Below are 13,742 nucleotides of genomic sequence, written 5' to 3'. Positions count from 1 at the left end.
CAGGGGTCTGTGGGGACCCATCAAAGAGACTCACAGCAAAGACAGCACCTCTTTCCCCTGAAGATGTGTTGTGGATGCAGGTGACATCGGGAACCCGGGGCTACCCTAGGGCAGGTGGAAGCCAGGTCGACACGCCACGGCTAGGAGAACAGACAAACGGAGGGGTCTGAGTCCCGGTGATGCCGTCAAGGTGTGTCCCCTTCCTTGGGTGACACGCCTTCCTATGGCTTGAGGCAGTCACATCCTGCAGGTCAGTGTCCCTGGTTGTGAGGCAGGGACAAGAGTCACCATTTGCCACGTGGTCATGAGGAGCAAAGGGCCCGAGCCGGGGACCCCCAACCAGCTTGGGCAAACTGTGCACCCCCGAAGTGCTTGCTTTCCTCCCTTGAACGGGAGGCGGCGTCCGTGGCAAGAAACCCGTGGGTCCTGGATGCCCACCTGGGGGCACACAGAGGACTTCAGTATTATCTGTAATGTTTCTATATTCTGCATTGAAAGAGAGACAGAGTTGAAACAATTGGAACAAAATGCCAGTGATTGTCATGTCTGCGCGGCGCGTGCACAGCTGTGCGCTCTTTGTTCCGTGTACTTTTCCAAAAAGAAATCAGAGGCGGTGCGGAGCTGCCCTTCCTCCCTCCCCCGTGCGGGTCTGCAGGCCCACTGGCGGGGCAGGAGTGGCCCCTGCTCTGCTCACATCGGGGTTGGGGGGGGGCACTGCCAGCCCAGCGGCCCTTGCTGGCGTCCTAGCTGCCGGCTCACGCGCCTCTCTGCAGCCCACCGTGCTCGGGGCACAGGAGCAGATGGCGCTCCAGGGGCCTCCCTGACGCCCTCCAGCTTGTCCCTGATCCCTGCCATTGTGCCGGGGCCACGCTGCCTTCCAGCAGCTCCTGGGCAAGGCTGCGCGAGGCCTGCCATGGGCTGAGAGCCGGGAGGTCCCTGCGGGGGGCCGGGGAGGGTCGGGGGAGATGGGGGCCAGGGGCGAGGGAGCGTTGGCGCTCTCCGCTGCTCCTGAACCAGCAGCTTTCAGACCACAGCTGTGTGTGCGTGTGTCGGGGGCAGGAGACACAGTCAAGAAACCTAGTGTCACTGGGGGTCCTGCTTTACTGCTTGGGGGTCAAAGGATGCCCTCAGTGGGGTCCCAAAGAGCAACTCGTATATCCCAACACATGCACAGTGACAGGAAGCCCCAGGAGGGCCCCTGGCTCCAATCAGTGTCATGTGTCCTCAGTCCCTCCTGCACGTCTCGCTGCCCCTGCCAGGTGCCCGGGTCCACGGGGGTTTGGCAGAGGATGACTTGGAGGAGGGGCTGGGTTGATGGCAGCAAGGTAAGGGATGGCGCAAACTGAGCATGACGGGAATGGGTTTGGGGAGGATTGGACTCTTTGAGGGAGAAAAGTGGGGCTGGTGGGTCCGGGTGGGTCAGAGCAGGGTTCAGTCCCGGTCTGGTTCAGAGTGGCTGAGTGACCTTGGGCCAGTCATACTGCCTCTCAGCCTCGGGTTTACCCCTTCATAAAATGGGTCTAATATTGACAACTCAGGGGTCAATAAAATGTATGTAAAACGTCCACCCTGGACTTCTCTGGTGGTGCAGTGGTTAAGACTCCACCCTTCCACTGCTGGGGGTGCAGGTTTGATCCCCGGTCGGGGAAGTTCCGCATGCTGCGGGGCAGAGCCCCCCCCCCCCCCAAAAAAAAAGAAAGAAAAGAAAAACCAAAAACGTCCACCCTGGTGCCTGCCTCATTCAATAATTCAATAACTACCACCCCCTTCCCCTCCTCCGTGGGCGGGCTGGCCGCCCGGTTCCAAGCACCGAAACTCGCAGAGGCCCTGCCCTCTGCCTACTGGGAGCATTTACTTGCTCTCTGTTTGGCCTTCTCTGGGGTCTCATGGCCACCGGGTCACCTGCACGCGGAGCAGCGGACACCTTGGGAACTGGGCTGAGACATCCCATGCGCGCTGTCTCCGTGCTGGACAGGCAGCTCCGGCCTGGCCGAGGAGCCGGCTCACGTACGGGTTAAACGCTGAGCCCTTGGGGCTATTTCACTATTATTGTTGCAAAAAGAAAACCCCCACAATTCTCACACCCGTCCTCCTCAGCAGCGTCTCTGGAGGTACAAACGTGTTAACCGTGTAAAGCAAAGCTGGAGATTTCTAAGCGCAACTGAACCGCAGGACTCCTGGCCTCCATCTTCCTCCCACACGCCCCTCCCCTCCCTCCACCCTCTGTTTCCGGGCTGGGAGCGGCGCCTGAGGTCTGCAAGTCTTCGAAAAGTGATAACAGCGATCAACGTGGGCTGTGTCGCTGGAGGTTTTCTCCCCTTCTGAAATTATGGAGAGGGAAGGAAAGAGCTCCTGTCTGTCCTCCGTGGGTTGTGTTTGCCGAGTGGCGTGCTGGCTGCGTGGGACTGTGAATGTGGGCGGTGCTCACCTTCCTCGTTGCCGTAGCTTCGTCCCTGGGACAGTAGTTACACCCGGAGGCTCCTGGCCGGCCACCAAGCCAGTCATTCATAGTGCCTCTCAGATTCATAGTAGCTGAACTGAGTGATTTTGCTGCAGTGACGAGCAGAAGCCCAGCTGAGCTTTCCAGCCTCCTCTCCTGCCCACTGGCCCAGCCTGAGAAGGCCTTGCTTTTTGTGTCTATTCAGTGAACCCTGTATTTTATGGCCCTGCCCTTGGGCCTCAGGCAACCAGGAGGGATGCTCTATCTCTTATAGGACTCTTTAGGTTGCAAAGGACAAAAAAACAACTCCTCGTGGCTTCAACATAAAGGGAATTTATTGGCTCATATAACTGAAAAGTTTAGAAGCTTCAGGTCAGGCTTGATCCAGCAGCTCAAAAGACTATCACCATAACCCAACTGTATTCTGTCTCTCCACTTGTTTTCCTCTTTGGGCTCCAAATGGTACCCCTAGCAGCACCAGCTGCTCTCCTCTTGGTAGCAAAATGTCTGCCCCACATGCTTAAATCTCCCCATCACCCTATCCTGGGGCAGAGAGAGAGTCATTTTCAGTAGCACCAAACACATCCTGAATTTTCTTCTCTTATTGGCTAGAATTAGGCTACATGCCCATCCCTGACCAATCACAATAGCCGGGGCGGGGGGAACATGCTGATTGGCTTAAGCCAACCCTGGTCACTTTTTAGAGTGAGGTTGGGGTCAACTGTGGAAAACTGAGGCTCAATTGGCCAGAGACGTGGGCAGCCAAGGGAACACAGTGACAGTGCGCCGTCATTGATCGAGCATCTGTGATGCACAGGGTCTGTCTGCCGCGCTCACACGTTATCATCTCATTTAGTTCTCATGACAACCCTGGGGGTGTGTGTGTATTACAACAAGGAAGCTAAGGCTCAGAGAGGAAAGCCATGCAGCCACGGCCACACACCCAAAAGCATGGAACTGGACGGAGGGGAGCCTAGGTCTGGCCCTTTGTGCACCGCAGGGCCCTGTGCGGGAGCCAGAGCTGGCGTCAGTTAGGCCCTCAGTGCAGCACTGGCCATGCCCTCCGCCCACCCCGGGGGATCCTGAGCTTGTGAGCAGTGTCTGGATAAGCTGTCCCCATCCCACCTCAAGTACCTGCATTATCCTGCAGAGGGTTCCCTGGCCTCGGAGCGCTGGGCAGCTGTGAGGTGCCTCTCCAGAGCTGGGGGTGGGAGTGGCAGATAAGCACCCAGTTTCTTCTTCTGGCTGTGGGTTGTGCCTGAGGGTGTTCCCCACCTTCTCTCTGAGGGTCCCCTGCAAGGTGAGCCACAGTGGTAACGGATCATTGACACAGCCCGTATGAACCTGCTGCCCACCCCACTCCTTTCCCTGTGTGCTTCCTGGAATCTCCTCCCGGATAAACAACTTGCACCCAAATCCTTGTCTCAGGATTGCCTTTGGGGACCCAAACTGAGACAGCAGCAGCTGGGACTGAGTCCCTCCCGGAGCTCGAGGGGTGCATGCTGCCAGGCACACTGGGATCGACCCTCTATCCAGCCCCTGGGCTCAGGGCCTGAGGACGGGGTCTGGGCATGGGGCATGCGGCAGGAGAAGATGGGGTCCAGCCCTCCAGGTCCAGCTGAGGTCAGAGGCCTGCACATTGTCCATAATCTGGCAAAAGGGGGCTCAGTGGACACTCTCCTGCGCTCCCTACCTGATGCGTAAATTCTCTGTATGGCTTCCCTGTCCTAGTCATCCACTCTGTTTGCATACCCCTAGGGATGGGGAGCTCACTACCACTCCAGCAACCTCCTCCATCTATCAATGGTGATTTCTTAGCACAAATACTGTGTGTTGGGTAAATGACTAACAAAACAGTTATTTTAATATCAACTCTCCCAGTGCCTCTGTTTGGAGGCAAAGAGTCAGAAACACGATAATGCTGGGAACAAGGACATTAGGGAGCACTTCTGTAATCTAGTTCAGAGACAGCCAGTGGCTTGAATCCAGCCTATTGTCTGTTTTCATACATCCTGCAAGCTAAGAATGATCTTTATGTTTTTAAATGGTTGGGGAAAAAAATAGAAAGAAGATTTCATGACACGTGAAATTATATGAAATTCAAAATCCAGTGTCCATAAATAGAGTTCTACTGGAGCAAAGCCAAACGAATTCATTTACATCTCGTCTGTGGCTGCTTCCTTGCCACCGCAGCACAAGTGTTTGCGACAGAGACGGTTTGGCCCACAAAGCCTAGAATATTTACTATCTGGCATTTTACAGAAACACCATGCCGGCCCCTTGTCTACATGCCTGTGAGCAATGTCACCCATTTTCCAGTTGAGGAAACTGAGGCACAACCGGGTCAGGGAACCCCGAATCCACACACGGCAGGACGTGAGGGGCTTGGCAGCTGGGACGGACAAAATGACCCCAAAGCCTCAGGACCTCTGACAGCCGGGTCGTCCCTCCTGTCCTAGTGAGCCCAGTGGCCTGGGCCTGCCCGGCCTGCCCTGCCCAGAGCTCCCCTGCGCTAGGGGCCAGAGCCAGCCGCAATCAGAGGCGCATTGAGGTGACAGCAGTGCACATCAGAAGAATCGATGCTGCCTTGCCGGGCAGCTGGTGACATCTCTGAAAGTGGGTCAGGCCCCAGGAGGGGAATTCCATTTTTAGCTTTTCATTAGGGCCTCATTCATTAATTCCTTCATTTAATATTTACTGAGCAGCTACTCAGTGCCAGCCCCTGTGGTTGAGGGTGGGGGGGGTGGGGGCCATATCTGGGCCCTAAAGGCACCTGCACTCTGCTGAGGGGACGATCACAGAAACAAGCGTGAAGTGGGTGTGTGATCCAGGCAGAGAGCACCCCCCCCTCGCTGCCTTTCAGATGAAGGCTGGACGGTCAGATGCCAACGGCCTCCCAGCTTTGAACTGGACTGAAAGGAGGATTTTGCCGGCTGGGGTGACAGGAGGGCCTGCTGGGCAGAAGGAACACTGCATGCAAAGGCGTGGAGGCGAGACAGAGTGGCACGGGCTGATGCCTGTGCAGGGTGGTGAGGCGGCACTGGGAGAGGGTCACGGGAGACACGGAGCTTGCCCTGTGTGCTGCAGGGGAAGGGGGCCCAGTGACAGCTGAGGGTGCGGTCGGGGACTGGGTCAGGCCTGCAGCTGAGAAAGCTCACCCTGGAGCCACAATGTGGAGGGGGCACTGGACACCAGAGTGAGCAGAGTCCGGAAGCAGGCAGCGGGGACGACAGGACCCACCAGCCCTCAGCCGCCAGACCAGGGCCCCAGTGCCCACCTTCCCGCTGCAGAGCCGTGGCCCCTTGGCTCCCAGCCCTGCTGGCTTTGGGGAGGCCCCCTCCTGCCTGACTTTTCTGACCTCCAATGTGCATGCCTCCCAGGACCCCACCCCTGGGGCCTGGCAGGCTCATGGCCACCGCACTTGATTCCAGACGAAGCACAGACACATCCCGCTTCGGCCGGGAGATGGCGGGGATGCTACCATCAGCGCCTTCCCTTCCTGAGGGCCGATGGAGGGACCCGGGGCCAGACCCGCCTTGGGGGAGGGATGACTCGGGGTTACTCAGAAGGCAGCCGCCACGCCTCTGCCTGGGAGGCCACGCTCACAGTGTTTCCTCTGATCTGCCGAGAGCCTGGGTGGATGTGTGTCCTCCACCCAGCCCCCACCTGGGGAGAGAGCACACTGCCACTCTCACACTTTCTTCACCTAATCATAACTCTCGTGTGACTTATGTGCCCCCGGGAGGCTGGGTCCTTGGGTCACAGTTCCCACCCTCAGCGCTGTCACCCAGGGCCCAGAAGCTGGGAGTGGGGTCACCAGACAGCCAGGGCCACGTGGCCGGGGTGGCGGGCATCTCAGGGATAATCAATGGGGTGGAAATGGGCTTCCTGGAGCTCGGCCAGAGCCTGCATCCGTACTGTTGGTTTCCAGCCTGGGGCAGGGCCCAGGGAACACGTGCCTGCATGGAGGGAGGGTAGAGAAATGTGGGAGGTCGTCAGTGACTGAGGAGAAGGGGAGGCCCCAGGCAAGGCTCCAGAGGCCCCGCTTCACGATCCCTGGTCCCAGGTGGACTTCCTGAGCACCTCGGGCTGCTCGCCAGCCCCTCAGTGGCCGTGAGCCCCGGCTCCCGACACTGTAGGTGAGGGGTCCCATCAGGCCCGGGGGTGGACCCCCTCCCTACCCAGCATCCCCTCCTGGAGTTGAACTACCTGTTCCGCCTTCTGGGTGTGGCCCGGGTATTTTTCCGGTGGGGAATCGCCACGGCTCCAGCAGCAGAAAAATAGGGTTGAGTTTGAGTCACCTAGGAGGCTCTAGCGGCGTGAACGGGAGAGCATGTCCCCGGAGGTTCTGAGTCTGCGGGTGAAGCGCCCCCCAAGCAGGAGGCAGCCGGAGCTCCGGGAAGAGACCCTCTCCTCTGTGCTGACGGTCGGGCGGCCTGGCATGGGAGGGGGCCGTGCGGAGCTGAGGGCCATGCCCCGGGCCGTGCCCGCCCCTGTCCACCACTGTCACCATCATCACAGCGGCCGGCTATGTCGTGGAGAGCAGGGCAGGCACTGACGCCTCTGGGCACGTGCCCGGGAAGCCCCCACCTCAGTTGCCTTCAAGTCACGACGGTGGTCGTCTCAAGGAGAAGTTTCTAGAAGGATCTCTCGGGGAAAGGCTTCGATGAGCTCCTTCATCTCTTCTGGGATCTCAGCACCCAGACTGAACTTTCTCTTGGGTCCTGTCCCTCCCCCTGGTTTTCCATGGTGAGTCTGAGGTGGACTGAGGTCACCAGGTCAGTAACCCTGTACTTTACGTTCAAACTGGGACACTTGTTACTAACAGGCCGGAGAGACAGGGGAAACCGAGGCAGACTGTGTCCATCCCCACCCCAGCCCTTCATCCTGTCTTGGGAAGGGATGCCCCTACCCAGGCTCAGTTCTGCTCCCCCCACCACATGATTCCCTGCCGTCATCCGTGGGGCCTGTGCATCACGCCCCCATTCATTCATTCAGTAGCCGTTCTCTGTACACCTACTGTGTGCCGGGCTCTGATGTGGCACCTGGGGACATCGCCATGAAGAAGCACCCCCGCCTTCACGTGTTAGTAGGGAAGACATAAGTCAACAAGCAAATCAATCGTGGGCGGGTGTAGGGGGAGCGGTCACTCCTGGCCCTCTATTTGGACCTGGAGACTGCAGTCAGGGGAGGCGTCTCTGCAATATAAAATTTCCCATCTTAACCGTCTGCAGGTGTTCAGTTCAGTGGGATTAACTAAATTCACAGGGTTGGGCAACCATCACCACCACCATGCCCCAAAAGTGAGGGCCGGGTGGGGAGAGCGCTCCGGTAGCAGGAAGGTCATGTGGCGGTTTTGGAAAGAAGAATCTGCCGCTCTTGGCAGTAGGGGAGGAGAGAGGAAGCGAGCCCCGGCTGCCCAGGGTGGCCCCAGGCCAGCTCGGTCCCTGGTTCCTGGCCATGCAGAAGCCTTGGTCCTGATACGGGCTGAGGCGGGGTAAGTTTGGGGCAGGACAGCGTCTCTCGTTGGCGTGGGGGGCGGGGGGGCGGGTAGAGGATGAGAACCCACCTACCAGCATCCACGCAGAGCACCCATCGGGACCGGGACCTACGACCACCACGTCCACAGGAGGGGCTGCTCTAGGACGCTCTTGCCCAGGAAGATAAGATGGAGCCGTGGATAACTTCCTCATGTGCTTTCCACACTCCCTTTGCTGCTGCCTTCTGTTTATAAGCAAGTCAGGGTCCCGCCCACACTCGGAGGCGTGAACACCAGGAGGTGTGATCTCAGGATCAGCGGCGAGTCTGTCAACCACAGGATGACGTGTGAACATCAAGTTATCCACACAGTGGGTCGCTCAACCCACCCCCTTCACAGGACAGCGGGTGCCCATATGGGCCCACGTTTCCTTCTCGGGTCAGTGGATCCCTCAAAGGGGGGAGGGCTGCTCACTTATGGATCCACTGTTTACTCATCAAGACCCACTTTCAGACCCTCCCCTCACTGTGTCCACCCATCCTAAGCTGTTATAGCAAAACCTTGACCAAGATTCCTCCAAAAATTAAACATAGCATTCCCAAATCCAGCAATTCCATTTCTGTGTGTATACGCAAAAGAATTGAAAGCAGGGAACCAGATAGATATTTGTACACGCTTGTTCACAGCGGCGTTATTCACAATAGCCAAGAGGTGGGAGCAGCTCAAGTGTCCATCGATGGCTATGTATAAACAAGATGTGGTCCATTCATATGACGGAATATTATTCAGCCTCTCAAAAGGAAGGAAAATTGACACAGGCTACAACATGCATGAACCTTGAAGACATTCTAAGTGAAATAAGGCAGTGCAAAAGGACAAATATTGTATGATTCCACTTAGAGGAGGTCCTCAGAGGAGTCAGATTCGTAGAGACAGAGAGCAGAACGGTGGTTGCCAGGGGCTTGGGGGAGGGGGCTGGGGGTTCGTGTTTAATGAGGACACAGTTTCAGTTGGGGAGGATGAAAAGAGTTCTGGGGACTTCCCTGGCGGTCCAGTGGTTAAGACTCCGCACTCCCAATGCAGGAGGCTGGGGATCGATCACTGGTCAGGGAACTGGATCCCGCGTGCCGCAACTAAGATCCCACGCGCAGCAACAAAGATCCCGTGTGCCACAACTAAGACCCAGCGCAGCCAGGTAAATAAATAAATAAAATAAATATTTAAAAAAAGAAATGAGTTCTGGGGACAGATGGCTGCCCAAGCATATGAATGTACTTAATGCCACATAAAAATGGTTAAGATGGTAAATTTCATGTTATGTGTAGTTTAAAAAAATCCTGAGGGAAAACAAAACAAAACAACCTTTGCCAACCCCTGCATTGAAAGGGTTGTCTTAAAATCACCCAAGCCCAGACCCCCAACCCCTATAGGTATTAGTCCCTCAACTCCCCCTTCCGAGACGCAACAAAGACTGTCCAGGTAGCAGGTAGCAAGAGGTAGGAAACCTGGCTTTGCTTCAGAACAAGTTATTCCGGGGCTCTTTTCTTTTGGGCAATCGGCAGTGCCTATATTATATTATATATAGGAGTACATATAGGTAATACATATAATATATTCCCAGAATGTCAGAGTCCGAGAATGGGGGTGCATACGTTGGGGGGTGCATCGCTGTGCTGGTACAACTTGGAGGAAGCCCCGCCTTTGTTCTCTCTCCTGGGATGACTTCAGAGAGGCCGCCTGAAAACACTTGTCTGGAACATATGTCTGGGGGATGGAAGGGAGAAAACACTGTCCACAGGTTCCCGTCGCCCATTGGCCAAAGCAACTGGGAAGATCTCTAAGCTCTAGGCAAACTGGAGAAGGGAAGTCTGATTGCCCTGGGTGTGTGAGGGACGGAGCCAGGGAGGGTGGGAAGCTGCAGTTTTGCGGGGAAACTGGCAGGCTGGTCCGGGCAGGGCTTTCCAAGAGCAGTGGGAGGGGTGCTGGGGCTCCCTAAAGGAACACCCCTTTTTTAAAAAAAATTATTTATTTTTGGCCGCATTGGGTCTGCGTTGTTGCGCGCGGGCTTTCTCTAGTTGCGGCGAGCGGGGGCTACTCTTCGTTGCGGTGCGCGGGCTTCTCATTACGGTGGCTTCTCTTGTTGCGGAGCATGGGCTCTAGGCGCGCGGGCTTCAGTAGTTGTGGCTCGCGGGCTCAGTAGTTGTGGCTCGCGGGCTCTAGAGCACAGGCTCAGTAGTTGTGGTGCACGGACTTAGTTGCTCCGCGGCATGTGGGATCTTCCCGGACCAGGGCTCGAACCCGTGTCCCCTGCATTGGCAGGCGGATTTTAACCACTGTGCCACCAGGGAAGCCCAGGAACACTCCTTTTTAAATGAGGGTGGAGCCTTAAAGATTTGGGTCCCTGAGGTGGAACCAGAATTAACAGCGTTTGAGCTAAAAACCAAGGCCCCTTAGGGAGGGCGGGCTTTTAGAAAAAGCCTTATTTGTTTGGGAAACTTTCCTAAAATAACACTGTTCAGAAGAAAGACGAGAGCCCAGTTGTGCAAACAGAGAGGAGTTTAGCATGTGTGCCCGCTTGTGCCCCGCCAGCTCAGCACGTGCTGGACTCGGCGGCCAGGCTCCCAGGGAGGGGGGCGGGTGGTGACATGAATGAGGCCTTCATTCAGAAGCCAGAGCCGCCCCCCTCGCTTTTCTGAAGGATGTACAGACACAGCAACGGGCTCCGGGGCCATGAATGGGGCACTGATCAGCCATGTGGATCCTGTCTATAATCCTTTCTAATGGACTGTTCCTTTTTTAACGACTCTCGGGTTTCACTTGGTGTTTCTGTATTTCTAAAGCAGGAGTCCGCCTCCTGCCCCCCTCACGCACCCCGGGGTCTGGGGGGAAGCAGGAGCGGCCACTGGGAGAGGTCTGCATTACTACAGAGCACGGCTGCCTGCCTGGGGCTTTTGGGGCACTGCAGGCTCGAAGCTGGGGATCCACGAGGCTGTCTCCACCCTGGGGTGAGGAAAATCAAATGGGGAAGTTGTGTCCCTTCTGCCCTTCCTGGAAGGAGACTGCTGTGATGTTTGGCTTATGTCACCTCTGTGAAAAGGACTCTGAGTCCAGAAAGGGCAAGGTGACTTCCAAGGCTGATTGAACTCTGGGTGCCAATAAGGCCTCCCCAAATTCTGCTACCCTGTGTCCCCCTTAAGCCATCTCCATCCGCGGGATGGCGGCAAGGTCAAGTTTACCGGCAGCTGCAAATGCCAACGTGTTTGTAATTGCTTCCAGAGGACCGGTGGCCATTGCAGGAGTCGCTCTGGAGCCAGGCCTACTGCCAAGCACTCAATCATCGTCCGTAAGCCCCCCGGCAGCTCTCCCCACACTCCCGAACCCACCAAGCTTGAAAACTGAAACTGTATTCCTAAGCTTGGCCACAGAGCCTGGCCCCAACTGACCAGAGGCCCCGTGGTCTTTATCGAGGACGAGGGGGGAATATGCACTCATTTCAGTGTGGAGATACTGACGTTTGATTCCGGGGTGCTCCCCCAGGTCCTGCGGGGGTGTCAGACAATAGTTGGTATGTGTACTTGATGACTCTCTGAATCTAAGAATTCTAAATCCTACAGGGCATCTGGCCTTGAGGGTCTAGATGAGGGATTTGGGCCCTTCTTGTTTCACAGAGGGGCCTGTGAGATATTGGAGTCAGAAAGGGAAGCTGGGATTTGCTCCCAGGCCTGTGAGACCCCAAAGCCGGGCACTTTGTAAGGCTCCTGTGAACCCAAATCCCGTCTGGCCCCCAGGTCCAGACTCAGTTAGCGCCAAGGAAAGGGTTTCTCCGGCTTTCTCTGGCCGTGTGGGCTTTGGGAGGTCACAGGGCTGTGTTCAGCTCGTTCAATGCCATCAAACATTATTAGTAAGTGACCACTGTCACCACGGTCACAGTTACTCATGGCCCAGGGGACAGTGGCACCATTTTACAGTGAGACCCAGGACTCCTGTCACAGTGCTCACAGGAGGCCCAGCCTGGAGGAGAAGCAAGTCTCTGGGCTTCGTCCCAGTTGGGCAGAAGTTTCCGCTACGTCCAGGAGGCAGGGGAAACTCATTAAACAAGACTATTTTAGATGCCTCTGGGACCAGGAATGGGTCTGACCTGGCCGCTTCCCCCAGGGAGCCCCTAGTCTACTTCAAGGGCGAGCTGCAGCCGGCAGAGGGGCAGAGGCAGCGTAAGGCGGGGCACCTCCAGGGCCTGACCAAGGGCTCTTTGAGCCCAGGTGTCTGTGGCCTCACGCTGTACCCTCCCCGCTGCCTGGAGCCAGGGGGGAAGGCCAGCCAGGGAAGGGGTGAAGAGGAAGCAACCTCTGCTGGTTAACCCGTGCCAGGAGCCGTCAGCGCCTCTGGCCTTCCAGGCCCCCCTGTAATTCAGGAGAGCGGCTTTTTGCAAGTGCTAATTTTTAGCTCTTGCGTTCATGTGGAACCTGGAAATTAATTAGCTCAGACATGAGCTCCGCAGCATAAAAAGGATCCTCGTTAGTAAAATGTTGCTCTTTGGCTGGCGGTGGTTGGCTGCTGGAAGTCAGAATGTAGAGCTGCAGCTGGGCCGACAGTGATGGTGGGAAGACCACAGCAGGTCCCCAAACCCTCCAGCTCAAGCCCACCTCCCTGCCAGAAAGGGTGTTCCAAAGCCAGTCACCACCTGGGGGTGTTCCTGAGCGTGAACCTAATGGGGATTTGGGGAATATCACAGCAGGCTTCCAGGGGCCCCAGGCTATGCACTAAGAAACCCTACAGTGGGAACCTCCTTCGGATGGGGGCCAGGGAGGGCCTATATATGGTGACTTAGATAGTGACGGTTCAGCAGGAACCCAAAGTAGGAGTCAGTTAGCCAGGCAAAGGGCAGAGGGAACAGCATTCCAGGCAGGGGAACAGCCCTTGCAAACACCCTGAGTCAGAAATAAGCTTGGCAGAAAGCCAGGGTGGCTAGAGCACAGGAGTGAGGAGCGCATGGCAGAGCTCAGAGGGGGCGAGGCCCAGCCTAGGTGGGGCCTCGGAGGGCTGCTGGGGTGTTTGCTCTTCTCTCTGACTTCATTCTAAGAGCACTGGGATTCTGCAGGGGTCGGGCAAGGGAATAAAGGCCCAGGCATCTTCCCCAATGACCCCCCTCCTCCAGCACCCTCTCCAGAGGAGGAGAATTAGCTCATCCCCCCTCTCCCAGCCCCCTCCCCCACGGTGCCGCATCTGGCTCCATCACCATCATCATTGTGGGTAATTGCTAGGTGGGCTGGGCATACGCTTTCTCTTCTGCTGAGCCAGCGAGCAAGCGATAATCACAGCTTTTCACACTCCTCCCCCCCCACCCAGCACCCTGGCCCCAGCTCCTCTCAGATCCTTTATTTGGCAAAGCGCAGAGGAGACTGAGCAAAGTGGCTCAGGGATTAAGAGCTAGGAGGGTCCTGGGAGACCACTGAAGATGGGTCAGGTGCCGCGCCAGTCTTCCCAGTGATAATGGTGACGATACGAAGAGGCAGCCAGTGTTTACTGAGCTGTCACTATACTCAGGCCCAATTATGTGCATTTCCTCGTTCATTCTGTACTTCAAACCTGACGAGATGGGGCCATCATCAGCCCATTTTACAGAGAAAAGAGAGATCCGAAAAGGTGGAGCACCTTTCCCAGGCCACGCTGCCTGGCAACCCTCCCCACTTCCTCAACCACTGCCCTGCTCTGCGGGTCTGCGTTAGCACCGACCACCATTTGCGCCCACTCAACAAGGGGCTCCTACACACCCCACTCGCACCAGTTGGGGCTGAGGCCTCATTATGTGGGCCTTGCCCCAGC

Source organism: Tursiops truncatus, chromosome 2, assembly GCF_011762595.2.
Source record: "Tursiops truncatus isolate mTurTru1 chromosome 2, mTurTru1.mat.Y, whole genome shotgun sequence".
Classification (NCBI taxonomy): Eukaryota; Metazoa; Chordata; class Mammalia; order Artiodactyla; family Delphinidae; genus Tursiops; species Tursiops truncatus.
The sequence above is the reverse complement of the archived record's forward strand: the minus strand, read 5'-3'. Positions refer to the sequence as shown.